Below are 18,877 nucleotides of genomic sequence, written 5' to 3' on the forward strand. Positions count from 1 at the left end.
GAGTGCACAGAAGGGAAGGAAACGGGATGGCAGTAAAGCTCTGCCACTACAAGCACCAGTGTGAGGGCTGGCCTGCACTTAGTGCTGAGATTTTGCAGTGGTTGGTCTCTTTCTGTTAATTTCTTCTAGTGTGTAGTTTTATTTTTACTAACTGTAGAGAAAATCTAAGAGGGAAGAGAAACCCAGTGCTCTTAGTTCTGTTTACGGATGAAAATGGATGACACAGCAGTGTGTTATCGCCTCCTGGGCTGGGTAGGTCTTGTCTTCAGATTGGCCTGAGACCCGGACCACTAGTGCTGTCCTCTACAGAGGGTCCTGCTGCAAGCTGCCACCGGAGCAGGTCAGGAGAGAGTGTTTTAAGACATGCTAAGCTCTTCCATCCTCTTAATGGAGGAAGATTGGTTTTAAGTCATGCCTTTGAGACACGTGGGGGGAGGAAAACAAGTCAAAGCCCCTTTGCTCCCTGTTTCTTGTAGCCGCTGCTTCTTTGTCCCTCCCCTCCAACCCCCTGCTTTTCTTTTCCATGTTTCCTGTAGGAATCTAGTGTCTTGACTGCTTCTAAAATCAGGACCTTCTTTTCTAATCCCATAAAAATGTCAGTAGGCAAATACTGAAAGACCTGGAGGAGCCACTCAAAGAAGCTGAAATAAGGGTTTTCTGTTTGGGGGTTAGATGAGCTCTTAACCAGGATGGAGATTTGAGGAAAAATTGCAGTAGAAGTACAGGGAAGTCAGACAAGTGCTCCTCGTGTGCAGTGCTGGAGGGGATGGGGAGGCCCTTTACTGAGTACTACCCCCTTTCATTTTGATCTTGAAGAAACTGGCAGGTTGCTCTTCTGGCTAAATGACAGAAGCAAATATGCTCTTGGATAAAGGACAGTTGCATGTGTAAAAGAAACTCACACTTAGTAGTAGTTGGGAAGACCTAACTCAGGGGAAGCAAAGGATAGATTCAGAAGAACTGAGGCATCGCCTGGGACATTACATGGCTCCGTGCGTGACCGAAATTGAGAACATATGTATGACTGGACACAACTTCCCTCGGGTCTCTACTAGCTGCTTCTGAAGCAGGCCCAGAAACTATGAGCAAAGATTTTGCTTCCTATGGCTCATTTGCTTCCTGTGCTTCAGGAAGTAGGACTTTGCGTGTTCTCCATAAATAAACACCAAAGCACTACTTGGGGCCATAGCATTCATTTCTTTTCCTGGCCCAGTGAGGTCTATTTTTGAAACCACCACCAGCTGAAGCTAATCATTTGGGCAATGGGAAAACTAATCCTTCACAAATCCTGCATGCTGGCCAAGCTCAGGACTCAGCACCACCTGAGAAATCCAGTCGGACCTTGGGAGCGGCTCATTATCCATTATACAGTGGGCGCTAATACTGCTGCAGGCTGTGCACAAGAAGTAGTGCCCAGCTGACTGATACTGGGGCATGGTGACTCACCAGGGGAGGAAATGAGCCAAGGAGCCACCACAGCTCCAGCCCCGTGCCAGGGGCTGCGCCGTGAGCCTTTGCTGACCTGCTATCTTCTCTGACCTCTGAGTCAGAAGCCTGTGCTTGATGACCAGAGGGGTGGCACAGGCATGTTGTTAGCTCGGCCAGTATTTGGAAGCAAGTAGCTTAGTTTTGAGAGGGACTGCCAGCTCTGGGGAGGAGAGGCGTGGATGATCCAATGTGAGGTATGGAAGAGAGAATGTCCATATGTATTTGATCTCCATCAAAACCATCATGCAATAGCAGTGTCATGGTCACCCATAAATATGGTCTCGAATAGGGACCTTGTTTGAGTCCCAGACCTCCTGTATAAAGCACATGCCATAGCTCAGCACAGCTGAAGATCAGTTACAGGTAGAAATGAGAGATGGAACAGGGAGAAACTTCAAGATGTGTGTGCACAATCTGAAAGAAGAGGCGGTGGCAGCAAGGTGTCTATTAAACTTCCTTTTGAATTGAAATGACCTGGAGTCAGAGAGCAACCTGAGGTTTTTCCAGCCTGATAGTGGTATAAAAAGGAGTGTGCTCTCCAGCCCATGGTAGCCAGAGAGTGTCACTGGACAGGGAGGAGGCCTGTAGTACTGATATCAAAGACCAATATCCTTCCTCTTTAACTCTCACTTCCAGTAAGCCAAGATCAACGTTTCTTTTCCCCCCCAAAAAAAGAAAAAACCGGCTTGCACAAAGAGGAAGTCTTTAAAACTGGTGTCTGAATTCTCAGCATAGATCTTTTCCCTTTGTCATTTATTCTTTCACCCATCCAAACTGCAGGAGGGAAGGAACTGCTGTATACAATACTGATCTATGTAAGCTCATTGCAGAACTAGCTCTGAACAAGCCTGTTTCTGTAAAACATGGTCATTGTGGACACAACTAGGAGAGCCTTTATTCGCTGGTGGCATAAAGATCCCTTCTAGTCATCGAGCTGTTATGCCTTACTTTTTTTGCATAACAATAATAGTTATTACATGTCTCCATTATTTAATCTGTTCCCCTCATCTGTGCCTGACGGCCGAAGCCTGTTTGGTCTGCTGCTACTGGAGAACACGTAATATTTCCAAGCTGGCTTGGAAATTACGAAGTCCCCATTACCAGTCCCAGCTGCCCTTCCCTCTCTGCAGTGTTTCCTCTCCCTTTGCAGTCCCAGCCAGCCACCAGTCCCTTGCTAGTCACAGCTTGTGCCAGTGCACCCCGAGGATGGCTGGGCTTCTCTCTGGCACCAATGCAAAGGGATGTCAGAGAAGGCTCCTTGAGGACATATGTTTGTACAAATGAGAAGGAACATGGTTCTCCCTCAAGCGTCTTTACAACAGGATTCCTTTCTGCCTTCACAGCCAAGGCCTTTCGTAAGGGGTCTGCAGCCACCCAAGCAAATGCTTTTTGTTGGGGACCATCACTAATAACCATGTGAGGCAGCAGCAGTGGGCACAAGGACCACTAGTGACAAAGCAGCTGTGCCTCTGTGCTGGGCCACCAGCCACTCCAAAGTGACTTGGTCATCACTAGTCCTTCAGCCAAGACCCCTCCTGTGCCATCCTGGTGGCCTGGGTTTGCACAGGCCCCTGCTGTGCTCTCGGCATACAGAGCAGGTGACACGGGGCACCAGGGATGCCAGCGGAAGCTCCCGGTTAGGGATGTATCTGAAAAATAGCCTGGAAAACCTTACATATTTATATGTGATTTAACCAAGGCCCTGCATTTTTCAGGGTGACCTGCTGTGGCAGGGTATACTGTTTCAGAGCAGCCAGCAAACACATGTTAAATCCATGTGTTCACCACTGGTGTTGCTACCAGAGTGACTCTTCAGGCTCCAGTACTGATAACAGCTATACTCAGGAGTAAATGATTTTGAATGAACAGAAAACCAGCTTTCACCATCTCATGCACAATTAGCCAAATGCTATTTTCATATATACACTGGATTATTTTCAGGGAAAATTGAACCATTTTCTACTAAAAAAAAGATCTTTTCAAGCAAACAAAGAGTACCTTTTGAAGTTAAGTTGGCTATTCCACAGAAATATGAAAACATCTTTGGCCACAACACGTCAATAATTCATCTCGCCAAAATAGCAACATTTCAGCATGTATTCATTTCAGTGACCTAAATGACGACAAAAATGTTCAGGAAATTCTGACTCCCTTTCCCAGTTTTATGCAATAGACATATCTACTACCCCAGTTAGGTTATATTTTTCAGCTTTGTGGCACGACTCTGTTATTGACTGCAGCATCTTCTCTTAGCCTTCCCTTTAACGCAAAAGAATAAGAAGTAAGAAATGACATGGAAGGAGGAGATCTTGAGGTGTGTCTCTTAGCATGCACAGCTTAAAGAGAGGTGTGGTATTTCCTCCTGCATCCCATTAAATCTGTAAATGGGGCTAGAAACATTCCTCCTTCCCTGATGAGTGTGGGGTGACTTCCAGTGCTGATGGCTCAGCCGAAGGCTCAGGTTGCACAGTCTGACATCTGACGGCAGAAGTAGCTGCATGTGCCCGGCCCGGCCACCTGCTAGCAAGCTTCGCTGCGTGCAGCATGTTCTGAATCGCAAAAGGACAGAACGTGCCATGCAACAAACCCCTCATTAAGCAGGTCATGGGCAAGAGCTACATTTTATGCGCACCTCCAGACTTCACAGGCAATAGGGAGAAGCTGGCTTTTTAATTTATTTGAGAAGCCTGACATGTTCGTAAAGTCAGCCATGACACTCAGGAGATAAAATGGGAACAGTATGAAGGCATACTGGAGATGATGAAAATTCATCTCTTCAGCTAATTGGTGGAAAGACGAAAACTTTGGGTTTAGACAAGGAAATGTTATGCTTATTGCAAACTTCAGTCCATTCCAGCTGCTGTTAGCTGGAATTTTTCTTCTCTCAGATGTTCACCTTTTATGTGCTAAGCCATTATATTTCAGTTGATATTACTCTTCTAAATTTTGCAATACTGATATTTACAGTACTTCATTTATTATAGTGTTTGTTTAAACAGAAAGAGTCTTATTTGTATTTAGGAAGTGGTTTTAGTGAACTGGAGAGTGCTGCTTTGTGAAAAGGCATCACAGCAGAGTCAAGCAGCCCACAATTAATGCCAGAAACCTTGAAGACAGATCAACTTCTCAGAAATGTTATTATTGGTATTTTATTTGCAAATGTTGTCACAGACAATATCACCTCTGCCCTGAATGATTATGAAATGAGGCAAAGGTTAGACACCAAAGAAACATGTCCATCTATTAAACGTTGGACTGCTCACAATGACTCATCTTTTGTAATATTCTCTCCTGGGTCCTTCTCTCACAAGAACTATTCTGCAACATTGTGATTATTAAGCTGAAGTCACATACTCTTAGTGACAAAGCAGTTTCAGAACAGAGTTTTTAAAATATGAGCAATAAACCAAGTGCATAAGATTGCGTGCACAATTTCTAATCTAATTTATAAGGTCAGGTGCCTTAAGTATGCAAATTGGTACTTCAAGAGATACAGGTACTTATTTTAAAACTTGAGTGGGAAAGGCCAGGAACAACCTGACCTACCTTTGCAGTTGGCCCCGCTTTCAGCATAGGTTGGACTAGAGACTCCGCATGGTCTCCGATAACCTGAATTTTTTTATGCTTCCCTCCTGGGTATTTCTGAGGGAACACTGCTAGCAGCCAGGCAAGTGCTGCAGGGGCTGCAGGCAGCTGGGGAAACGCTGAGCTACCCTGCACACCATTCCCCACTGACCCATGTTTCATATGCAAAGCAGAGCCTGGTGCTGACGGCAAGGACACTAAAGGGTAGCCTCATCCAAAAGCCATCATGGAGCTTTTCTCTCTTCAGCTTCCATCTGCTCCTCACATCTGGCTGGCTTCCGAAATGAAGTCCTCCTCCACTTGCTTACTTAACCTCACTTACCAAATGATCACTTCTCCTTGCAAGGTCTCAGGAATGGTTTTTATCATCTCCATCTCACTGTGGTACAGTATCTTTTACTCCCTGGCCCTGCCAGCTCTCCCCAGCTGTTCCTTATGCTTGTGGGGGGCTACAGGAAGAAAATTGTTTCCCCTGGTCAGACCTCTTATGACATGCTGCTGCACAGGGATGTGCATGACATGAGGCACATGCCTGCTGGCTCAGTGGCACTGCCTCCTTGTCTCCCACTGCTGCTCTGCGGGCTCAGTTGTCTTCTGCCTCTTCTCCTTAAGGTCACTGGGAGAGAGAATATCAAATTTAGTGCCTGTCTTGAGCAGAGCAGTCCACCTAAACACTAGCATTAGCACCTCCTCTCTTCTGCCAGCACTTATAAGGGCAAGTTTTGTCTGGAGAGGAACCAAGCTGGAAGCCTGGAAGGGTACAAGCCTGTAGTATAAGATGAGACTTCTCAAACTTAAATTGTCACCAAAATGTGCTGAAGAGGGGACATGGTTAGAGAGTGGGAGTAACCTGAGCCAGTCCACTGGCAGTGCTGGAGGCTGGCTCAGGTAACAAGTACTTTGGGGAAGGACGATTTTTGTGACAGTGGGTCCTGTGCTACGCATGACTGGTGGTGAGTAGTCACCACATCCAGCAAGTCTCTGGCTGGAGCACCAATTTATTACTGTAACACAGGGCAGAAGGATTAAAGATTATTTCCACTTTCCCAGCAGTGTCAGTGCCTCCACCTCATCTCCTCTCAGGACATGAGGCAGTAAATCCAAAGCCTTTCCACTGCCAGCTTGTGAGTCAAAGCCATAGGGTGATGTGTCTACTGAAAGGGCAGTAGGGGAGACAGAAGCTGGCTGGAGACATGCAACATAGTCCAACCCTGCTGGTCTGGCTCATGCACTTATCCATAACATGCACGCAGGTTTCTCTTTTGTTCAGACTAAGTCTCTTACATGCCTTCATCTAGCATACACCTGCCTTTTTGCAGGACACTAGCTAGCAGGTCACGCTGTGTCTGGCTGAGCTGGCTCGTATCTGGACCTAAATCCCTCCTTTCTGCTCAGCAAATGAATAGCTAGAGACTGGCTCCTGCCCAGTCTGCTTGGGTCACTCGCAGCTCACACAGGGCCTAGGACACTCTCAGCTTTGCTGGGCTAGTGGTTTCACGCACCTTGCCATATGTCCTCCCAACTCCCATGCAATCTGCAGGAGCTGTCAACATAGCAAAAAGGAAAGCTGCTTGCATTCAGTGACCTCCTCTTTCACAAGGCACTGGTTCCCAGTGCCGCTCCATGGACTGTATGGGCATTGTACCAGGAACAGGATACCTCAGTGCGTGTGTCCCAGTTTGTAATTGGTTTCTCAGCCATGTGCTCTGGAGGGTTCAGCTTATTTCCTTACTGTCAAGAGCCAAACACAATATAATGTTTATTTATGTGTGCTTGAACTGTGTCTCACTTTTCACAGGGTGTGGGAAGGAAAGGCTCATGTCCAGAGAGCAGCGTGTCCTGAATGCTGTCTGCTAGATCATGCTGTCCCATGCAAGGCAACACCAGCAGCCCTGCTCAGTCCCAGAGCAGAGCGCCATGGCGGCCACAGGGACCGCTGCCCTTTGGCATGCTGCCCCATTGCCTGGTTCTGGTGGCCCTAGCTGGGTGGAAGAGCCCTGGGCCATCGCTGTGGGTAGCACTGCTCTTTGGCACTGGAGGCAGGTCAGGCACTTTCACAGCCCAGCAAGCAACAGTACACTCTGGCTTGTGCCTTTCTTCACCTGTGGTTCCCCCGACCCCTTGAGGTGTTTTCCACAGCAGCGTCTGTGGAGTCCCTGCGGGGCCGCAGGAGATGCTCTGGTTACCAGACACCACTGCAGACCTGCCGACTGTACTCGGAGAGGACAGCTCCAGTGTGGGGCAAAAGGAACAGAGCAAAAGGGTGAGATAGAGAGAGGAAATGGTTCAGAAACCTTAAAACTGGAAGGGATGATTATAATCTTGTCTAATTTTTTGCATAACACAAGCTAAGGGACTTCTTGCAGAAACTCCCCCAGCTCTTCTTCCCTGCCATGCTCCCTACAGCAGGAGGTAAAGAAAAATGGTGGATAAAATACTTCAGAAATGCAAGACCTGAATGGCATGGTTACTTCACACAAACTGCAAAAACTGGTTTCACAGGTGTCAGTTACAGGAACTTCTGCTCAAAGTCCTCAGAGAAGCCTTGGATGGGAGCAGAGGGGCACAGCCGCTGAGGAGAGCACAGACTCTCCTGCACTGTGTGGAAGCGTTCCAGCATACCCAAGCTGTAGCTATCTGGGTCACAAGGACATAGAAACGCCCATCTGTGTCAGACCAACTGGCCACCTAGCCCACTCCGCTGTGTCCGACAGTGGCAACAAAAAAATGCTATTTAGGGAGAACATGCAAGCCTGCTGCTGTTCAGGATGCATCCCCCACTACCTCCCCTGCATCCACAGTCATTGGCCCAGGGACCTTAGAAGCTGTATCCCAGCCTATTCCTCCATAGTATCTGTCAAATCTCTTCTTGAGCCTGCTGCTTTCCACCAGCACAACCTCCTCTGGCAAAGCAGATTCCAGGGAGCCACTCCCTGGTAAGTAAAACAGTACTCTTTTTTCTCTGTTTTAAACAGATCTGCTAGTTGCAGTGAGTGCTATTAGTTCCAATATTGCAGCATTTAGTGAATAACAATCCTTCATTCACTTCACTCATCATCTTCACGATTTAGTGACTACCCATCAGCTCCATTCTTCACCACCTCCTCCGCAGACTGCAGAGCCCCTGGTCTGTGCTGTTTGCCCCCAGGCATCCACTCGTGCCCCGTGGGTTTCGGTCGCCCTCCTGTGGGCCGTGGCTGCAGGTCTCCCGCAGTGGGTACCAACCTACAACTGTGGCACATGGGTGGGCGCATGGCTGGGGCTCCTCACCTGATGCCTTTTGAGTCACAGCTGGGTACAGTTCCCTGGTATGATGTGGCCGGTATTCCCCTGCTGCCCTCCCGTGCTGTGAGTCATCTGCCGGGGCACCACGCGCTCCTCCGGTGCCGCATCTGTGTGTACACGAAAGGCAGGGGAAGGCAGCGTGACCTGGGGTAGATCTTGCTTTCATTTTACACCCCTCTTGGCAACTTTCTCAGAAAAGCATGTCTCAGGTTAATGTTTCTCATGCACGGGAGCAGTAAAGAAATGAGTTGGCATTGGTGAAAGTTTACTTTAAAAAGCACTTTTAGACAGTACCTGATTGCAGAGAAAAAGTCTTTTTTCTGTTACATTTTCAGGTGCCGTTCTGTACTTTGGTAAGTTTGAGCTGGTTTTATTTTAAACCCTTCTTGGTTGGGGATTTCCTGAGAGCTTAAAGGAGGAAGGTGTCCGGAGCCAGATCCTAAAAAGGACTTAGGAACTGAAGTCTAGCACCTGATCAGCTGATGCCAAGTCTTGATCATGTCTACAGGCTCTTTATTTTATTTTATTTTTTTACTTTATGCCCAGTCTTCTATGGAAACTGGAGGAAAACTAGAACTAAGGAGGAACTGAGAGAATGTAGTAAAAATACTGGCAGGGAAAAAGTCAGCACAATCCTACTAGTTTTTGCAATATCTCAGGCATTGCTGCATCATGCAGCAGGCTATGAAAAAAAAAGAGGAAGAGTTCCTGTGGTAAGTTCTTTCTCCACTTCATTTAACCCATATTTTGCTGTTTGTTTTGATGTCCTTTGACTAATTCGTCTTGCTCCATGACAACTCTCACTTTCCCCTTACACTGTGAGACTTCCAAGACATGACTTTGGCTGCTCAGTCCCTTTTCCCAACCTTTGTAGGCTCCCTGTTTATGCCTAAAACCCTTACTCAGATACTTAGTCATCCCATTAGGGATGGAGCCTTTCTATACTTTCTTCTTACTCTAGAGGAGCACTTTTTCAAACAGCTTCTGCACCTTCAGCTTGGGAGAGGTTTGGATAATGTATAGCCCCTACGCTAGTCACCAGTCAACACTGAGACCTGGATAGGGAACCATCCTGGCTGCCTGCAACCATTCCCTGTGGCTCCTGTTACCACAGGCTCTCTGTTTTTTTTCTCCCCAGTGTGACCTCTATGCATCTGCTGTGCCCATCAGACATGCGACGGCTGCCCATCTGGACACCTGGAAGATGTGGGCAAACATGCTGCAGTCATATGATGGGCACACATCAGCTTATGGAGTGGGGAGGGACTGCACACACTAGTCCTGCATGTTGGCTCAAGAGGAAAAAAACCTGTTGACCACCTCCTCCGCAAATAGCTGGGCCACTGCTGGTAGGGCCTTTCTCACCTATTCAGTAATGCAGAAACTATAAAGTCCTCCTCTGCCCCAGAGCTGTCTTTATCGCCCCCCCTCTTGAGAAATTTATAACAGATTCTTAAAACTGCCTGGCTACCACTCCTTTAAAAAAAATTCAAAAAATTGATTTTACACAGATCAAAATTGTTTTCTTTCCCATTTCCAAAATGAAGAATGCTGTTCCATAACCTCTCCTGTTATTATTGTCTTTCCTGCTCTCTATATACCTATAGCACTTGAATGACCTTCTCCCTGCTGTTTTCTCTGTACTAGATGATTTTGTATCTTTCACTGGAAGTTCAAGATCCTCCATTTTACTACCTAAGCTTTGCATCTATGTACAATCCTCTTATATTTTTGTTTTGTTTTTTCTTTCTGTCTGACATCACTGTATTTTTTAGTGGAAACAGACATAGTCCCATCAGTTACTGTGATGTTTCCTTAATAACTGTCCTTATCAGTATGACTACTTCCTTTCTCCTTGATGCACATTCTTTTATCTTCTGGAGTTCTTTTATCTCCTACTGTATCTTATTTTTCTCTTCCTTTCTAGCAAGACCAGGCACAACAGATACAATTTTTTTCAGCTGTTGAAACTTAGACTTGAACAGGGAATTGTCCTGATGGTAGGTTGTGGGCTTCCAGAACATCTCCCTGCCCAGAACTAAGTTTCAAAGTTTACCCTTTTTTTTAGCTGAAGTATCACCTAGTATCAGCTGGACAAGATCCAGCACCCAAAGAATAGTTTTTCAGGTACATAGGTTTCATTCTGTGAATGCCTCCCTAAGATCTCACATCCCCCAGATGTCCATATAGCTCAAAACCTTGAAATCTGTTTATCTATCTTCAATGTGCAGCCAGAACTTTGCCCTCCTTCTCTGGGGCCAGAAAACTTGACTGGACATTATCTAAAATGTCTCTTCTTTAAGCATCTTCCCTAGCTTGCTGTAGTTGTGTTGACCTATTCCAGGATGAATTGGTCACAGTTAATTGGTATTATCATAATTGGTATTATCATAAAGAAAAATCCATAGGCTTTCATTGCTTCCACATGATTTTTTCAGCCTTGAGTCCACACTGTGTGTCATTGCTCTTGGCAAACGTCTTTGCTGTTCAGATAAATCCATCACTCTCCCAAGCAGGAAGTGTTCAGGTATGTAAGCAGGTCTGGATCTCATTTCTCTGTCCTGACCAGACTGAATTTCTCTCAGAGCTCTTCATTCAACTTTGGCTTCTGGGTCCAGGTCATTTTCATTGCACTGTAACGCTGAACAACGAATATGGATCAAAGTCAACAACAGAAATCAGTATGTTCCTCTTGTTTTTTACTCCAACATTTCTAATGATACCTGAGTGAATCTGAAGAAAACAATGGCCATAGCAAAGCCTTGTGTTCCCCACTGTGTCCTTGGCCCATGGTAGGAGGGCAGCCAGCAAAGAAGAGTGAACTGCTGAAGTATGCTGGGCCTTAGCCTGAAAGGACTTAGGCTTCATTGGCAAGTCTGACATTGGCTAACACCAAATCTGTATAAAAGAGTGACTGTGAGAAGGAGCCAGTTACTATTTATATCAAAATATGGTCATTTGCTGAAGGAAAATTTGTAGAAATATTAGCTACTTAAGGAAACAGGGTATGTGTTCTATCCCAGAAATAGAGCATAAGCTTGGGCAAGGAATGTAAGGTCCAGTATTCAGAAAAGCTTTTGCTCCTCAGTTCCTACTTTAGTGGAATAAAAGTTATCAGTTATTTTGAGACCTCCAGACAGGAATTCCTGCTGAATAGCGAAACATTATTACTCACAAACTTTTTCTGCTAGGCAAAAGTGGAACTGAACTGTGGATGTTGTTACCTAATGGGTAATTCAGAGGGAGGAGAAAGTATGCGGCTAGTTCACAGGGACAGGCAAGCGTCAGATTTGGTTTTCTGTTAGCTAAGCACACACTAACTTACCTCATAATGCCCCTATTTTGTTTCTAAAACCTGGTTCTGGCTGAGCCTAAATTGTCCTGAGAATGGCCTTTCTCGTTGCTTTTCACTTCTGCTTTCGGTTGTAACTGGAAACCACAAGCACAAACACGCATGAAAACGAAAACTGTGGTGATAGGAGAAAACGAATTATATCTACTCCTTTGAGTTACCAAAGGAAAAAAAAAAAGCTAAAACTTCCCAAACTGATTTGAGGTTCAGGTGGAGCCTGAAGGAAGCAGGCTGCACCTCTTCTCTGAACTGCTTTGCCTCTACCTTGCAATTGTGGCTACTCTTGTCAGTGTGTAAGGTTGCATGCCAGCTTATCTGTTCCCAGGCTGGCTGGTGGCTGTCCATCCAGATGCTGGGATAAATACTAATTTGCTGACATTGAGTAGGAGTGGCCAAAAAGCAGCTTTAGAGATTGTGGGAATTTCTTTTTTTCTTTTTCCAAGTACACCGATTGGTCAGGACCCAATTGAAATCAGCAATTTTGAAATAACCTTCAGGATGGAATATCCAGTGTAATGCCAGAATCAGGACCTTGCCTTGTATGGGGAGAGGGAGGCATTTGATTGTAAGTCCTTCATTTCAACAGAAAACTGCTTGTCGGCTCAGACGGAGTCTTTGGGCCTGTCAGGGGTTTGGTGAGCTGTTTCCACTGGTAGGAGAAATGGATGATGTAATCCTGGGTTTTTCTCAGGCAATCCTCTGCAGCTGCAGCAAATATCAACCAGCACTCTTGATCATGGGAGGAGTCAAGCTATTAGGTGAATTTTCCTGGTGAGAAGCCTGCCTTTCAAGGTAGCATTCTGCCCTTGCAGCTGTGAGGTATGTTTCAAAGGCTTTTCCAGCCATCTCCAGACTTCTTCCCTCTGACAGCCCTCCGGCCTCCTCTTGCAGGTTGGATGCACACACAGCCCTGGCATACGCAGGAGCCTTGCCTGGCCATGTTTCATCCAGCTTCCTTCTTGGCTTGTGCCTTCCTGCCAGCTCCTATTACAAGCTAAGTGGTGTGTAAGGAAAGGAGCAATGTAGTTTCACCTTCTTTCCATAACAAGGCCTTAGAAACACAAAGATGTATTTTAAATGGCTTCTGTGATGTTCCTGGATTTCCAAGCAGAAGTAGTTAGGCTCTTCACATTCAGATGCTTGGCGGGTGCTAACACACTTAGACTGCCAAAAGAAATGAAAAACAGCACCAAATGTAAGATTCTCTCAAACTTTTCTACAGCATGTTTTCTGAAAGATATCCGGCTTATAAACAATGACAATGGTGTATGGAAGGTATGTGGGTTGTGTCACCGCTTTGGGAATAACCAGGGCAGCAACCAGCACCATCACCTGTGAACATGAGCCTTATTCAAAGTCATGCAGATAATCACCTGGTAATAATAATGCAAATTCATCATGTCAGGTATTCTGCCTTGGCACAACAGCTGTTCACTGATGCATTTCCCCATGGTGCTGTGTGGCAGTGTCCTTCTGGCTACCAAGCTTTGCAGTAATCAAGCAGAGTGCTTGCAGGGGGAAATGAAGCATCAGAGATATTCATATTCTCTGCTGTCAGCTCCCCTGAGTGACTCTTTTACCTGAAAATGACCTAACTGTGACTGAAAGAGTGGCTCAGCAGCTTGGCTGGGGGTATCCTATGGCTCAGAAGTCCTGGGTACAACTCTGCTACAGGCTCCCAAGGACACCTGGCAAGTCAGTTATTCTCCTGACCCCCTGATTCCCATTTGCACTTTCTCGTCTTACAAAGTTGTCGTGCCGATAAATACTTTGAAGGTAGACAGCAGCCTTTCTATCTCAGGGAGCCCAGTGTCATCCAGACCATCACTGTAAGATGCGGGTCTGTAGGATATATAAGACATGGCAGGTGCAGGGTGGCACAAGGATGTGAAACCCCTGAGAAAGTGCTCTTGCTCTTGATTTCACCCTTGGCAATGGAGGGCTCATTTTTGCACTACACAGAGACCACCAGTCTGCCCATGTCTACATTCATCCGTGATGCTAAGGAGGAGATAACCTACCCTTAGTGAAGTTTGACATTTCCCGAGTCACTGGGGAAATCTGGGGCACAGGCACATGTAAAGTTCATCAAAATATGCCCTGCAAGGCCATGAAGATAATGTGCTATGGGGATCGGAGGAGCAGGGGACAAGATTTAATGCCCCAGCAGGGCCTGCTCTCCCACATCCTGATGCAGTGGGGTTGCCATCCCTTTTGGCATGCCATCTCTACTCCCCCTTCCACAGCAAAACTGGCAGCAGCAGAGCAGAGAGTAAACAGGAACATGTGGCAAAAGGGCATACGTGGCCTTGGAAAATTCTGTAATACTCCAAAGTGGATCAGTTAATTAAGCCTTTGTGCTGTTACAATTTTGCATGATGGGCCAGAAACACACCAACAATTTGCTCAAACTCTTTTTTAAAATTTTACTTCAACTGGAACTGAAATTCCTGTGTAGGTTGCCTGACAACAGTAAGTGATAGCTGAGGGGTCATTTACACAGAAAAATAAGTTAATCATGTTTACAGCATATAATAAGGAGAGATGCCTCCCACAGCTTCCCTGGGGAGTAGATTAACACCCAGAATGTCAAGCAAATGACTTCCTTGCAGATGATTTTTACTCTGTATAATGTTAATTTTTTTTTCTTTGCCCTTCCTCTTTTGCTCCATTTTTACCCCCACTTTTACATTGAGTCAAACGAAAACAAAGCCTGAGAGAAAGACCGTTTCTGAGGGATGGAGACCTGCCAGGTGCAGGTGTTGTGGTGAAAGACTCACCTGTGGGAAGGCAGTGTGCTGTGGCCCAGGAGCTTTACAAGGGACAGAGCTCAGACAAGCACTTTTATTCCTGAGTGACGTGGACACTGTAGTGTTATTCTGGTCCATTGACCAAGCTCAGGTTACGCTACTGAGGACAATGAGCTACAACATATGTAATAGGATGTGATTATTTGCCTTACCTTGTTGGCAGACAGAGGCCCTCCAGCTGGGGTAACCTGCCCATATATCACCACCCCATGCATGCTGGATTCCTGACATGAAGCAAATGTAAGGATAATATAATGTTGTTTACTGCCTTTCTATGTGGGAAAGGGGGTTATGGCCTGAGAAAAGAGGCCCAGTAGCAGCCCATGCTATAGTTTCCATCCCATAGGGTTATCTATAGGAAGAGGAAGTCAGACTATTGTCCCGGGACTGTACAGGGTAGTGCTAAAATAACCTTTAAGGCCTTTCCTGCTCTCTCTGACTTCTATTTTCTGCAGATCAACTGGACTCCAGTCTTAGGTCTAACAAAGTCAACCTCCTTCCTTGCAGGTGGTGCTGAGAGCTGATTTTGAGGAGCTATAGCCTGAAGCACATCCCTTATACCTTATGGAAATCCAAAGTAGTCTTTAGTCCATCCATCACCATCGGTCTGAAAACGTCTATCGCCATCTAGTGCTGCTCCTTCGGCAGCCACGTTTTCGGCAACTGCAGAGCCTGGACAAGCGTGTCTCATCCTCAGGAGCCTGGATAGGGATATGAAAAAAAAGGAAGACTAGCTACCCCAAAAAGCAGTGCCATTGCAACTGCTTTCACCTCGGTGAACTAATGGGTTTGTTCTGCCTTGTATCAGACACCTGCTTTCCTCCAGAGAAGTCATGTTTCCAAAATGTGGCTGACTCTGAACGGATGACCAGAATGGCACACCAGCTACCACACGTACTGGTGGTATCCTGCCCAGGCCCCGCACGAGCTGTCTGTCACTTTGTCACCCTCCACTGTACTGTCCGCAGTCAGTTGCCCTATAGACTCAATTGCTAGAGAATGCTAACGAGAGTTCACAGACTAAAGGAAGGGATTACTGTGATGCTCAGTTTAAATCCGCAAGCAGTTAGTCTTCTCACTTGTATTTTACAGGTTAAACTAGCCACAAATTTCCTTGTCCTCTGGCGTTATCAGCATTTTATGGGTAGTCCAGATTTACTGCTGCAAAATATATGACAAAGCTTTAAAGCTGTTCAGAAGAAAATGGCAAGCACTTGAAAATTATTTCACCAGAGATGCAAATTCAGTCCATTGCAGGTGAATTTTCTTAAACAGAAAATTTTTAAGAGATAAACTGAGCTGTCTGTACAGTAGGAGCAGGAGGATCCAGATTCACAGGATGAAAAGTAAAATGTAAACACAAAAAAATTAAATAGTGACATTAGTCATTCATGGGATCTGTCCTTCAGTGCAGCTGTGCAACAGCCAGAGGTTTTTAATCTCTCTTGGTGCTGTTGTCACAGGCTGATGTTGCCTGAAAGTAACCCTCTGCTGCAATGCTGGAATAAGGTGTTCTTTTCTCTACCCCGATACTTGTTCCCACCCCTATACAGAGCAAGTCTCCCTCTCCTGCCAGCAAATGGATCTGACTTAAAAATGATCTCACAACAGAACTCAGTAAATTTGGAAGTGAGCAGCCAGGGACAGAGAGCTGGAGTGCCTTCAGCTGTGATGCTGCTGAGTCTCTGGATCTTGATAGTGCAGTCTCAGCGTGCTGTGGAAAAACATCATGACAAACGTAACTTATCTGTTACTTTCCTTTTGATTTTAAAGCTTAATTCATTTTTCTGGAATTTCTTTTAATTCCATTCTTCTTCCTTTCCAGTCTCTTCTTTCTGCTACTGCCCCCTGGGGCACCCATGTGCCATCATTTGCAGGCACGTGCTCATGCTGGTTGCTGGTTTCAATGCTGTCTGGGTGCTATGGGCACAGCTGTGCCACTGATTCACCATGCCGTTGTGCAAGTGCCACTCTGCGCTTTCTTTCCTCCACATCTCTGCTGATACTCAGCATTCCTACTTCTCCCTTTATTTCTTGGTCTCACTTTCATTCAAATGACTTTTCCCCTTTAAAAGCAACACCCCAAACTTAACCAGGCATGACTCATGCTCCAGTTCCCTTTCTGAAGTGTCACAGAAGGAAACAAGTATTTGCTCTTGCATGCTGAGATCAGACAAGCTGCAGCACGTTTCCAGTATCGGGAGCCCTAATGATTATATAGGCTTCACTTAAGTGGCTCTGACTTTGGTGACCTTACTTAGGGGGCCTGAGCTGGCCTTTCTATTGTGTGCTGAACTGCTGTGCTTTTGCTCGCCTTCCATTTCTTCAGGATTATGTCCACCTGTTTGCCTGTGTCTTTTTCCCCTCCTCATGCTGCCTCACCCGTGGGAAAGTTCCCACCTCATCTTAGCTTTCACCAGCTTCAGACTCACAAAGCTAACCTGCCGCGGGTCCTCGGTGTTCACTGCACTCTGCACGGCTCTTGTCATCACACATTTTTTTTTCTGAGCAGCCTTCTAATATTATCCAAGGATTTCATGATTTTTCCAAAGTTTTTTCCCTGACTCACACCTGACTGATTCATTATTTCTGATGACAATTGCTAGAAGTGCAGAAAGATAAATCTAGTCAACATATGCATATAAAACAACGTGAGGAAGAGAGATTTTGTACTGGCTATACTTGTTACATTAACATTTTTATTACAGAAATGTGTGTGTTTTTCTAAGAGCAGAGAAGGTTGGTAAAACAAAGCAATGCACAATGCAGATTAAACTCTGTGAGAATTACAGTCTGAGAGGGAAAATATAAAATACAATCAATATTTTGTTTAATGGCTGAGACTCGGAAGATTTTTACTGGGACTTTACCCCAGTGCTAGGGCTGTTACTCTTTCGTAATCATACCAGCACTGAAAAGAACATTTGTGGAACCACATTTTATAACCAAATGGGAAGTAATGGTGTTATTTCTTGTCTTGGGAGAGTTTGCAAATTTTATGTTGAGGCTTTCTTGGACTTTCCAGTGAGGTCACTTGTAGTGGAAGGCTGGGGACAAAAACATAAAAGCCTAGGCAAAATAAATAAAGTGAGGGGAGTAACATTTGAAAACAAGCAGAGATACAGAGGTACAAAGTTGACAAAAGTTTATTCACTGCTACTAAAGCTGAACTGGTTTTATTTATTTATTTTTAAGTCTTGGATAGGAGTTTAAAACAAGGTCTTGCTGATTGTTCTTAGCTCTTGTCATGACTATTAAGTAGTATTTTAGAAAATGAATTCATTTCCAGTGGATTTCAAGCCAGAAGTGCAGAATAAAAAAAATTAGCTTTGTTCCAAAAACTACAAGTCATTTACGTCTGAAATCTCTTTCTGAAATTTCTCAAAACACAAATGTTGACCAGCTCTATTTTGTCCAAAACAGAAAAAAAAGTTTGAACATGGTATATTTATTATAAAGTACATAAGAAAAAAACCCTACAGACCAAAAATTATTAAGGACCTGCCCCTCCCTCCAACATTTGGCAAATAATCTCCAGGTATAAAGGAATACTGCCGCCCCCTTCCCCAAACTGACTGCTTCTGAAGAATTTGTGATCAGAAAAAATTAATTATCCAAGTCATTTTTGAGTATTGATTTAGTTTTTCTTGGTAAGAAGATAACTTTTCTCTGCTGTCCCTGGCTCTTCCTCTTCTGGCACTGAGAAATAATCCAATCATTTCTTCTGCTTTCTGAATGTAGTTCCTGAGATGGGCAGGCGTTGCAAACAGTTGCCATGTTGGTATTTTAGCAGAAGTAACTCTTACGCTGTGGTGTTACTGTTATTTAGAGCACACACCCAAGGAGAAGAGAGAAGGGACTAAAATTAGTATCGGAAGTCAGCTCAACCTCTCTCATTAACGCCCCATAACTGCAGCCCATGGTACAGCTAGGTCATGATGTGTGATGTGGGTCACCTGCTCTGTGGTCACGGAGCAGAAGCATCACGAGCACCCGGGGGCCGTTCCTGAGTACCGGGAAACCAAAACCCAAGATCAGCACTGCCACAACCATGCAATGGCCAAGCCGCTCTTCGGAGGCAGAGCACAGAAGGCAAAAACTTCATTTGGGACTTCTGACTTTTTGATGACTTCTCCAGCATTCTGTAAGGATAGGCACTTGTTCTCAAATTCAAAATGCTATTATGAGTGAAAATAAAAAATTATGACAGTGTACAATGGGTTTTGAACAAATATAAAGACCTTCAAACTTATATAAATGTAATTTGATGAAGTAACCAGTGTTCTGTAATAAACATATGCCAGAAGGGATAGATGAAGTCCGTGTCTGCTTACAGCTCAGATGGAAAAATGATAAG

This window comes from Dromaius novaehollandiae, chromosome 2 (genome assembly GCF_036370855.1).
Source record: "Dromaius novaehollandiae isolate bDroNov1 chromosome 2, bDroNov1.hap1, whole genome shotgun sequence".
NCBI lineage: Eukaryota > Metazoa > Chordata > Aves > Casuariiformes > Dromaiidae > Dromaius > Dromaius novaehollandiae.